The sequence below is a fragment of the Dasypus novemcinctus genome, chromosome 10 (assembly GCF_030445035.2).
Source record: "Dasypus novemcinctus isolate mDasNov1 chromosome 10, mDasNov1.1.hap2, whole genome shotgun sequence".
NCBI classification, from domain to species: Eukaryota; Metazoa; Chordata; class Mammalia; order Cingulata; family Dasypodidae; genus Dasypus; species Dasypus novemcinctus.
In genome coordinates, this window is record NC_080682.1 from 42,451,699 (window position 1) to 42,463,730 (window position 12,032).

The window sequence follows — 12,032 nt, forward strand, 5'->3', positions numbered from 1 at the left end:
CAGCTCTAGGCCTTGTTTTTATTTCAGCTGCACAGGCTTACAGGCATAGTCATTAGTATCAAGAGCTCATTGTTAGACCTTCCTTCTTTTTTTGTCTTTGCTGTTGCACTTGGGGGATTGTGCTGTTCCTTTATGGACTGTCATAGAGCTCCCCTGGCTAGGAACACAGAACTCCCTCAGTTGTTGTTTTTAACTGTAAGCACTATAAAATATCCGAACATTTTTATGTACCCTGGATATATGCCCTGGACAACTCCCTGCCAACCATGTGTCCCCTGTCAATAATATCCCACACCAGTATTCCTCCACTGCCATTGTTGAACTTCTCTGTAATCCAAAACTTCTTCAAAAATTAAACCCAATGTAATGCCAGGTTCCATTAATAGTAAAATGGAATATAGCAATGAGTTTAAAGGTTAGATAAAGAATACATATTAATTTTGAAAAATTAAGGTAAAAATTAATTGGGGTATCAAAAAATTTAAAAATGAAAAAGCTTCGTTTTTGATGATTTACCTTCCATCACTGCAATAAGTGCTGCCCTGTGTGCAAATTGGCAAGGCAACTTCTTCTGGAATTGTTGGGTCATAAGGCAAATCTATTGATAGGTTTTTGAGAAACACAGAAGAAATTGTAATCATACAAAAAAAGATAACAGATATGATGGTGATGAGCAGCACAATTCAAGAAATCAAAAATACACTCACAACAAATAACAGCAGATTCAAAGAGGCAGAGGAAAGAATTAGTGATGTGGAAGACAGTACATCTGAAATCAAACAGATAGTAGAACTGGTTGATAAAAAGATAGAAAAAATCCATCAGGGACTTAGGGACCTGAATGACAGTGCAAAATGCACAAACATACGCATTATAGGCATCCCAGAAGAAGAGAAGGGAAAGGGAACAGAAGGAGTGTTGGAGGAAATAATGGTTGAAAACTTCCCAAACGTATTGAGGGAGATGGATTTACATATCCAGGAAGAACAATGGACCCCAAATAGCACAAATCCCAACAGGCCTACCCCAAGACATATACTTGTCAAATTATCCAATGCTCAAGACCAAGAGAAAATTCTAAAAGCAGCAAGAGAAAAGAGCACATACAAGAGAGGCTCCATAAGATTAAGTGCTGGTTTCTCATCTGAAACCACAGAAGCAAGAAGGAAGTGGTATGATATAGTCAAGGTACTAAAAGAAAAAAATTTCCCACCAAGAATACTCTATCCAGCAAAGTTAGCATTCAAAAATGATGGAGAGTTCAAAATATCCACAGATAAACAGAAACTAAGAGAATATGCCAATAAGAATCCTGCCCTTCAAGAAATACTAAAGGGAGTTCTACAGGAAGAAAGCAAAAAACAAGAGAAACAGAGTTGGAGAAGAATGTAAGAGCAACTAAAAGGCAAAAACACACCAAAAAAAATCAAACATTATATGACAAAAACGAATCCAAAGAAAATATGGCTAATAAAAATAATTCCTTGAAAGTGAAGGACATTTTCGGTGAAATAACACTGAATGTCAATGGATTAAACGCCCTGTTAAGAGACTCAGACTGGAAGATTGGATAAGGAAATATGAACCATCTATATGCTGTCTACAAGAAATGCATCTTAGACCCAGAGATTCAAGGAGGTTGAAAGTGAATGGCTGGAAAACAATCTTACAAGCAAACAATAACCAAAAAGGTCAGGAGTAGCTATATTAATATAGAACAAAAAGACTTTAAGTGCAAAACAATTTTGAGAGACAAAGATGGACACTACATATTAGCGAAAGGGATAATCTTTCAAGAAGAAAGAACAATCATAAACATTTATGCCCCTAACAAGGGTGCCTCCACATACATGAGCAAACACTGGAAAAACTAAGTGAAGAAATAGATGCCTCTACAATTATAGTGGGGGACTTTAATACACCACTAGTCAACTTTTGGACAAACACCTCAAAAGAGAATCAATAAAGAAACAAAGATTTTGAAGAACATATTAGAGGAGCTGGACCCAATAGACATAAACAAAACATTACACCCAAATATAGCAATATATACATTCTTCTCAAGTGCACATGGATCATTCTCCAAGATAGACCACATGGTAGGCCACAGAAAAAATCTCAATGAATTCAGAAAAATTGAAATCATACAAAATAATTTCTCTGACCATAGTGGAATGAAGCTGGAAATCTGCAAGGGCCAGAGACGCAAATTTGGCACCAAGATTTGGAAGTTAAACAACACACTCTTAGAAAAACAGTGGGTCAAGGGGGAAATCTCAAAAGAGATTCATAACTACCTTGAAACTAATGAAAATGATAACACAACATATCCATACTTACAGGATGCAGCAAAAGCAGTACTGAGAGGGAAATTTACAGCCATAAATTCATACATCAAAAAAGAAGAAAGAGTTAAAATTGAAGAACTAACTGCATACTTGGAGGTATTAGTAAAAAAAAAAAAAAAAATCAAACTAAACCCAAAGGAAGAAAAGAAAGAAATAACAAAGATCAGAGCAGAACTAAATGAAATAGAAAATAAGAAAGCACTTGAAAAAATAAAATCAAGAGCTGGTTCTTTGAGAAGATCAATAAAATTGACAAACCCTTAGCTAGACTAACAAAGAAAAGAAGAGAGAAGATGCAAATACCTGAAATAACAAATGAGAAAGGGGACATCACCACTAGTCCCACAGAAATAAAAACTATCATAAGAGGATATTTTCAAAAACTATATTCCAACAAGACAGACAACTTACAGGAAATGGACAAAATCCTAGAAACACATAAGCAGCCTACATTAAAGAAAGAAGAAATTTACAATCTCAACAAACCAATCACAAGTAAAGAGATAGAATCAGTTATTAAAAACCTCCCATCTAAGAAGAGCCCTGGGCCAGATGGCTTCAAGGGTGAATTCTACAAAACATTCCAGAAAGAACTAACACCAATCTTGCTTAAACCCTTCCAAAAAAATCGAAACAGAGGGAAGATTGCCTAATCACTCTATGATGCCAATATTACTTTAGTACCAAAGTCAAACAAAGACACCATAATAAGGAAAATTACAGACCAATCTCTCTAATGAACCTAGACATGAAAATCCTCAACAAAATACTTGCAACTGTATTCAGTAGTACATTAAATGAATTACACACCATGACCAAGTGGGATTGATTCCTGGTATACAAGGATGGTTCATCAAAAGAAAATCAATTAATGTAATACACCACATAAACAGATTGAAGGGAAAAAATCACATGATCATATCTACAGATGCTGAAAAAGCATTAGACAAAATACAGCACCCTTTCTTGATAAAATCACTGCAAAAGATCAGAATAGAAAGAAACTTTCTGAACATGATAAAGAGTATATATGAAAAACCCACAGCTAACAACATTTACAATGGTGAAATCCTAAAATCTTTCCCTCTAAGATCAAGAACAAGACAAGGATGCCCACTATCACCCCTTCTTTTTAATATAGTCTTAGAAGTACTAGCTCAAGCACTGAGGCAAGAACCAGACATAAAAGGCATCCAAACTGGAAACAAAGAAGTCAAAATTTCACTATTTGCAGATGACATGATCCTATACATAGAAAACCCTGAGAGGTCTACAACAAAGCTTCTAGAACTTATAAATGAGTTCAGTAAAGTTGCAGGTTACAAGATCAATGCGCAAAAATTGGTAGCAAATCTGTGTGCCCATAACGAGCAATCTAAGGAGGAAATCAAGAAACAAGTACCATTTACAATAGTAAATAAAAAATCAAATACCTATAAATTTATTTAGTTAAATAAATTTAACTAAAGCTGTAAAAGACTTATACACAGAAAACTACATAACACTGTTCAAGGAAATCAAAGAACACCTAAATAAATGGAAGAATATTCCCTGTTCATGGATAGGAAGACTAAATATTATTAAGATGTCTATCCTGCCAAAACCAATCTACAGATTTAATGTAATCCCAATAAAAATCAACACAGCATTCTTTAATGAACTAGAGAAACTAACTATGAAATTTATTTGAAAAGGAAAAGGCCCCAAATAGCCAAAGACATATTGAAAAAGAAAAATGCAATTGGAGGAATCACACCAGCTGACTTCAAAACATATTACAAAGCTACAGTAGTGAAAATGGCATGGTATTGGCACAAGGATAGACACACTGACCAATGGAGCCAAACTGAGAGTTCTGATATAGATCCTCATATATCCAGTCATGTGGTATTCAATAAGCCCAAGAACACTCTCAACTGGAAAAGAATAGCCTCTTCAACAAATGCTGCCTGGAGAACTGGATATCCATATGTAAAAGAAAGAAAGAGGATTACCAACTCATACCTTACAGAAAAATCAACTCAAGATGGATCAAAGACCCAAATATAAGAGCCAAGACCATAAAGACCTTGGAAAGCAAGGTAGGGAAGCATCTATAGGACCTTGTAATAGGAAATGGCTTCATGAACGTCACACCAAAAGCACGAGCAGCAAAAGGACAAATAGATAAATGGGACTGCCTCAGAATTAAAGCCTTCTGCACCTCAAAGGAGTTTGTCAAGAAAGTGAAAAGAAAGCCCACACAATGGGAGAAAATATTTGGTAACCATATATCTGATAGGAGACTTATATCTTGCATATATAAACAACTCCTATATCTCAAAAAAAAAAAAAAGAGAGAGAGAGAAGAAAAAGAGCCCATTTAAAAAAATGGGAAAAATATTTGACAGGCACTTCTCCAAAGAAGATATACAAATGGCTAAAAAACACATGAAAAATACTAAAAATCACTAGCTATTAGGGAAATGTAAATCAAAACAACAATGAGATACCATCTTACTCCCATAAGACTGGCAACTATCAAAAATCAGAAGACTACAAGTGCTGGAGACGATGTGGAGGAATAGGAACACTCATCTACTGCTGGTGGGAATGCAGAAGGATCCAGCCATTCTGGAGGAAGGTTTGGCAATTTCTCAAAAAACTAGCTATAGGCTTGCCATATGACCCAGCAATTCCACTGCTGCATATATACCCAGTAGAACTGAAAACAATGACACAAAATGATATATGCACACCAATGTTCATAGAAGCACTATTCACTATTGCCAAAAGGTGGGATCAACCCAAATGTCCATCAACAGATGAATGGATAAATAAAATGTGGCATATTCATACAATGGAATACTACTCAGCTATAAGAACAAATACAGAACAAACATATGTGATAACATGGATGAAATGAGAACCTTATGTTGAGTGAAGCAACCCAGGCATTGAAGGACAAATACTACATGACATCTCTGATATGAAATAAGTAAACCAAGCAGTCTCAGAGAGCTTGAGACTGGATGATAGGCTTATAGGAAGTTAGGGGTAGAGGAAGTTTGCGAGCTGACACCGACATGGGTGAAATCTATGATACGCTGGAGGTAAGTATTTTTATACTGGAAAGGGATAAAATGGGGGCATGTGGATACCTTTGAGGGGGCTTTGTGGGCTTGAGAGGGGCTAGGGATGGGAGGATGGGTCATATGGCCCAAGAAATTGGGGGGAGAGTGAGGGGAACATTTGAACATAAGAGATTGTCAGGTATGTGGTTGAAATTATAATGTAGAGAAAACTCTTCAGAAAATATAATAAAGAAGGTTACCTGTTTAAGATGCTTAAGGTGGGAGAGGCATCTGACACAGGGCAAGCTTCTAGGGAGTGTGTGAGTGCTCATTTTTTCATAGTAGGTTATATCATTGGGTGGAGACCCATACAATGAGAGTGAAGGTACCCCCACATCCTGGGGAGGACTGATGTTCTCAAATAGAGGGAATTGTGTCTCTCAGGAGAATTGGTGGCTCCCAATGGGTTAGAGCAGTCAAGTATGTCAAGCCCTCAATGTTATTGCAAGTATCTCTGAATATGGTCCTTAAAGTAATGGAGATTGATTGTCATGGTAGGCCCTGAGGGAAGGGGGGAAGGGATTGAATAGATGGAATCAGTGTAAATGTGGGGCAATGGAAGTGTCCACAAGATCATGCAATGATGGATACAGGACTTGTTAAATTACACAAAAAATGTATAAAAGTCTATAGGCTAAATCATAATGTAAAACATAAGATAACTAAAAATTTAGAAAATTGTATAATCTAAATTGTATAATCTAAAATATAAACCTAATGTAAACCCACTGGAACCATGTTTGAAAGCTATTGTTTCAATATCTGTACATCAGCTGCAGCAAATATAATATGAACATGTAAAAAGATCATTGCTGGGGAAGGAAAACAGTGTTTGATGTTGGGTATGTGGGAGTTCCCTATATTGTATATGTGAATTACTGTGATCTAAGACTTTTGTGAAGACAAACTTAATAATCAGAAAAAAAGAAAAAAGAAAGGATGTAAACACTGAGGAAGAAATGACAGAAATTGCCTTGCCACTGCACATACAGGGCAACACCTATACCAGTGATGAAGGCAAAACTTCAGAAACAAAGAGTTTACATTTTTTCATTTTTGATACCCCAATCTATTTTTCCTTTATTTAATTTTTCTAAATTAGTATGTATTCTATATCTAACCTTTAAACCCATCACTATATTCCATTTTACTATTAATGGAACTTGGCAATATATTAAGCTTCATTTTTAAAGAAGTTTTGGACCACAGAGAGGTTCAACTATGGCAGGGGAGGAACACTGGTGTGGGATGTTTTTGATAGGGTGCACATGGTTGGGAGGGAGTTCTCCAGGGCATGTATACAGGGTACATAAAAATGTTTGTATATTTTCATAGTGGTTTCAGTTAAAAATGACAAGTGAGGGAGTGCTGAGTTCCTAGACAGGGGAGCTCTATCACATTCCCCATTAGAACAGCAACAATCCCTCAAGTGCAATGGCAAAGAACAATAAAGACGGATGGTCCACGATGAGCCTTTGATACTGATGGCTACGATTATGAGCGTGTGCACCTGAAATATGAACTAAACCTATAGCTGCGGGGTGCCTAAGAGTTACCTCCTGAGAGCCTCCATGTTGCTCAAATGTGGTTGCTCTCTAAGCCGAACTCAGCATGTAAATTCATTACCTTCCTCCCAAGAATGATACTCCCTGGCGCCAAGGGATTACTACCAAGCACCAGCTGATGATGTAACTAGAAAAAGACCTTGAATAAAAGGGTCAACTCAGACCAGCAGAATATCTCAGCCTACATGTAATATCAGTTGTTAAAAACTGCTTTTTGACTTTGGATAAAAGGGGGAAATAGCAAGGACAAATGAATTTATATGACTATGAGTCTCCAAAAAAAGAGTTGGGAGGTCATCAGAGGGGTCACGCTTATGTATGCCTCAGCAGGGTACCCAGGGTACCAGAGACAGCCAAAGTAGATAGAAACCCAGGTATTGATTCTCCTGAGGGCGACAGAGACCCACAGGGTCTATGTTCATGGCAGATGACTCTGAAATTCAATGCCAAGTCAGTTGGCCCTACTTTGGAGTTTGTGTTCCTGAGTGTGATGGAGTTGGACTTAGATATGACCTTTCTATACATGCCTCTTCTGTTACTTTTACTGGACCTGTGGTTGGCATTGGGGTTGGTGTATTCTCAGGAGACCTGAATCTCTGGACTGTCCATGTGCCAGCCAGGCCCTGAGCCTCAGCAGACTTGCAACTCCTACCCTCCAGTTTATTGGACTTACCCTGGCCAGCTAACAGGGAGGTGAAGAAGGTCAACCACCACACCAGGGAGCCAAGAGTGCCTACAACTGCAAGTCGGAGAATTGCATCCATCATCCATGTGGAATCTAAACCCCTCTTGATGTAGAGAGGGACTGGACATAACCATCCCAGGGTCCACAGGATGGAGGAATAGAGTGTGGATTAGAGTGGACTTACTGGTGTTCTGCTGTGAAACTAGTGTGATTAGTAATGGAAGGAATTGTAGCATTGATGTGGAGAAAGTGGCCATGGTAGCTGCTGATGGTAGGGAGAGGGAAGAAGAGATATGATGTGGGGGCATTTTCAGGATTTGGGGTTGTCCTGGGTGGTGCTGCAGGGACAGAAGCTGGACATTATGTGTCCTGCTTTGGCCCACTGGGTGGACTGGGGGAGAGTATAAACTACAATGTAGACCACTGTCCATGTAGTGCAGCAGTGCTCCAAAATGTATTCACCAGGTGCAGTGAATGTGCCATGATGAAGGTTGATGTGGGAGGAGTGGTTTGAGGGGGGCGGGGTACATGGGGACCTCATATTTTTTTAATGTAACATTTAAAAGAAAATAAAGAAGAAAAAGAAAAAAGAAAAAAGTGGCCAGAGCATAAGGACCTGTAGGACACCATGAAACATAATGCATGAACATATGTATTATGGGAGTCCAAGAAGAAGAGAGTATGGGGCAGAAAAAAATATTTGTAGGTATAATGGTCAAACTCTTCCCAAATTTGATGAAAGACACAAATACACACAGCAGGAAAATTCAACAAACTCCAAATAGGATAAACTCAAATTGAGACACACTTATCAGAATTGTTCTACCTCTGGCTATGGTGTTCTACACCAATTCCTGTCAAGCTTTGGTGAGGGCTGCTAGGAAGGTGTTAATCTTCAGAACTTCTGCCCTGCAGTAAGTGCAAGCAGAGCTGACTGGAAGGATTTTTTTTTTCAATTAAATGTACTGGATACATATAAGTTTTTTTTAATCATACAATATTTCACCTAATATATTTGGTTCAGAGTAACACGATCATACAGTATTTGTCCTTTTGCATCTGCCTTGGTAGGACTTTACAGAAAGCTTTCATACAAATTCTGCTACTGGAAGTCAGTCTGTGCTCACTAAATCAGAAAAGCCGAAGAAATGTGGACAGGGCACAGATAATGGTTGTTATATCCACCTTCTCTTTTTCCCACAAATGAGAAGCATTATACAATTATACATTTACATGCCCCTAGAAATTTGTGGGTTCTTATTAGAGCTATGGCATGAATGCTTCTACACTCATCAATGCTTGCCTGACTGTACTTACCTCCTCTTTCTACCAGTTCTTCTCATGAAATACTCCAATTTCTCCCTTCTTTCTAAAGCCCCCCATCCCATAATCTTCCCTCCTTTCCAGGTTCTGGTATGCCACCTACCTCACAGGAAAATACAAGCAATCTCAAAATCATTCCCTTAACCTCCTGCCTCCTACCCACAATTTTATCTATAAGACCATTCCATTTCTTTCTCAGACTCATCCCATTGAAACAGATAGAAATGTTCCTGTTTAATTATGACACCTTTACTTATTATCAGAAACCTTACTTCATCATTTTCACTTTTGTTTTTCTTATCAACATTTACCTTTAAGCCAAACTGACACAGACCTAAATTCCAGGACTAGAAAAGGGAAACAATACCTTCAGCGTTGTTCTCTGTTACTCAATTTCTACCATCCTCACTCAGTCTGTACCTCTTACCCCAAGCTTCCTTTTATTATATTGTTTCCCTTTCCAGCATTGTCTGTTTGCTGCTTGGAGCTGCTTCCTAAATTACCATCTTGAGATGGTAACAGAGCTGTACTCAGACTGTCTACTTATCCTGGGAAGCCTCACTAAGGTGCTGGCTCCAGTAGAAAAGAAGAGGAAGGAGAATGTTACTCATTTGGTAAAAGGAGCTTTCATTTGTCTAGTTCCTTTGCTGTCTGATTGAGATAAACTACCAGAGTTTTTGATGACTCCTCCCTCTCATGTGTAAGCAGATGTCCTTTCAGCACTTCTTATGTGGGCAGAATTCCAACTATACAGATTGGTAAAGCCTATACTACCTAAGTGAAGACATGATTCAATGGACCACTAAAGATTCTTATTCCTTGTTCAAAGTAATTATTTTCATGGCACATTTTCTGAAGATGAGGTGTAAGTGTCCATCCCTACTTCTAATCATCCACTTAGAGAAAGTCACAGGCTGGACTCAAAATACAAGGGAGAGGGACAGACTATCAATGAGGTGGGCAGTAAACAAAAGAGTAAAATTGTCAACAGGGACGTGGAGTTGTCCTGGATAGTGCTTCACGGACAATTACGGGACACTGTAGATCCCCCCAGGGCCCACTGGATGGAACGTGAGAGAGTCTGGGCTATGATGTGGACCATTGACTATGGGGTGCAGTGATGCTCAGAGATGAACTTACCAGGTGCAATGGATGTGTCATGATGATGGGAGAGAGTGTTGCTGTGGGGGAAGTGGGGGGCGGGGGCCGTGGGGTTGAATGGGACCTCATATTTTTTTTAATGTAATTTTTAAAAAATAATAAATAAATAATTTAAAAAAAAAAAAAAGATTAGAGCTGAAACTGCTGTTCCCCTTTTCTGGTCCTGGGCTTCAGGATGTATTAGTTTGGTGTAAAGGTATGACAAAGAAAGTGATACCCTGCAAGGGTGCAGCAAGCTCTTCATTATCTCGGAAACTGAAAGAAAGAGCCTGCTTTCTATGGTGTTTCTATCCCTCCTTCCCGGGTGTCTTTATACCTGCGTGCTTGGCTGAGTGTGATTTTCTCTCTGGCTGCTGAATGGCACAGGGCTCATAGTCCCCATGATTCTCTCTCTGAGGGGTAGAGAAAATGACTGTATTCACCCAAATACATCATGAGAGCCTGTCATTTAGGCACTCATCCTGGAGGAAGTTAATATAATCATGACTTTTAAATCACCCAATCTTTGTATCTGGGAATCGTGCCATCTAAGTCCCCTCAGACAGTTACTAATAAAAGGGACTCAGTCTCTCAAGGTAGTAGGTATCTAACCTTAAAGACTGACATTTCCATCTTCAGAACAACTATATCATTTAGGTAACTCATGTGTTCAAAGAGAAATCTCTTCTCTGAACACTGACATATGCCTAAAACTAACAATGCCGCAATGAGCAACAAACCCCTGTGATGAAGGTTTTCGTTATCTCATCCAAGCTTCATTCTAAGCCAGAGCCAAAGACATATCTTTAACCCAAGCTCAATTACACTTTTCAGACTGACCACTAATGATGTTTGCAAATGCCAAGTAAAAGCAAGTGACAAATATTGGCTGATACTTCGGTAAAGATTCCAACAGGGTCAATTACTAATCCTCTGAGGACTTGAAAGGTCATTGCATTACCAAACCCTGCTCTTTGTCAGAGTCTATTTAAGCTTCTCTGTAGAGTCAATAAAGAAAAAATTGCAAAGAAGAGCCTGTGAATAAATGACTGCTTCAGAGCCACATACTGGCAAGACCTGAGGATTTGTTTGGGAGACGATGCTCCCTAGTCCAGAGGATTTCTAGGGAAACAGAGTCGGAAAGAGGGCATGAATCAGGAAAAAAAGGAAACCTCTCCACAGTGTTCATAGGATTTTTTTGAGAAAAAAACTTGGAGGAGTTGATTTGAGAAAGCAATGTGCAGTTAAGTGGATTTGATTAACTTACACTTCAATTAGTTCTAATACTAGATTTTCCTAATAAGAAGAACTTTATGTTGTTCGCATTGTTTTTAAAGTTTCCTACCTAAAATAACTTATTTTCTGAGTAAATTAAGGTTAACAATGGGACCCAAAATCTAAACTAAAATGTCCTACACTGGGAGAGATATCTAGAGAGATAATTCCAGTGTCCCACTTGTTAGCTTTTAGTTTGGAATTCCTTCCTAGAAATACTTTTATTTCAAGCTCATGGCATCTATTTGTGGCGGTTGTATGTGCCCTGTGAAAAAGAAAGCAGTAACTGGACTCATTCTAAAAATGGAGTAATCCACAATAAACTAAACCCAGGTCAGTGATAAATAAACTATGTGTTCACCAAATTACAAGCAAGTTAACTTAATTTAGACAACTTATTTTCATTGATACAGCTTTGTAGCTAGATTCTCTGACAGAATAACATGAAAATGTCAATAAACCCTATCTTCAAGGTTACAGTCTAATCACTGTCAAGAATGACTGCAATCGCCTTTTAACATTATGGTTAGCATTTATGTCTCACCAAAAAAGACTGATTCTGTAAATTTCTGTTCATAATGTT